Genomic DNA, 802 nt, shown 5'->3' with positions numbered 1-802 from the left:
TTAGTGTTAGGATCCCAGACAGAATTAGAATTAGAATTAGAGAAATAGAAAATTTAGGTTCAACAGAGAATGACCCATTGCAACAATGATACGCACAAGACACTATGTTGAAAATGAAATTTACACCCTGGGGAGGGAGGAGTAAGGTAAGTGGGGAGGGATGGGATAGTGGGAGAACAAGACAGAAGGGGGTAACAATGCTCAACAAGAAATGTACTCCTTACGTTACACGTGTATTTAATCCCTCTTTAAAGCATCTTTACAACAAAATAAATTTTTTTTAAAAAATAATGAAAAATAAAACCTGCCAGTACATAGGAAAACACTTAAAAATTTTAGGTTCAAAATGCAAGCAAAATTTAGACCTACATGCTGAGCAAGAGTTAGAATAAATGTGAAGAGGCTTCTTATTAACATGATGATTCAGATATACGTAGGCTTAGGATTAGGAAGGTATTCCAGTTAGAGCTGGGTTAGGATGAGAAAAAAGATATAAGATATTGTGTAAAACTGCCACATATTTTAAGAAGAATGAATGGCATCAAAGTTAGAATGAATGAAAACCAGTGTTACTTTAAACATTCAGATATAATTTGGTTTAAAGGGTGAGATACTTTGTTTGTTCTAGCTAGGGTTAGGGAAGGATAAGCTTTAGGGTAAATTTTACTTTTACACTAAGAAGTAGAAGCAAAAAATGTGTGATTGAATAGAATCTAGACAATTTTCCTTACATTAACCATTTGGTGTTAAATCAGACGTTGATTAAGATTAGGTTTCTGGTTAACCAGGGTTGAGGATAGAG

Source organism: Dipodomys spectabilis, unplaced genomic scaffold (assembly GCF_019054845.1).
Source record: "Dipodomys spectabilis isolate Male_0828 unplaced genomic scaffold, ASM1905484v1 ptg000515l, whole genome shotgun sequence".
NCBI classification, from domain to species: domain Eukaryota; kingdom Metazoa; phylum Chordata; class Mammalia; order Rodentia; family Heteromyidae; genus Dipodomys; species Dipodomys spectabilis.
This window is presented reverse-complemented; position numbering follows the sequence as displayed.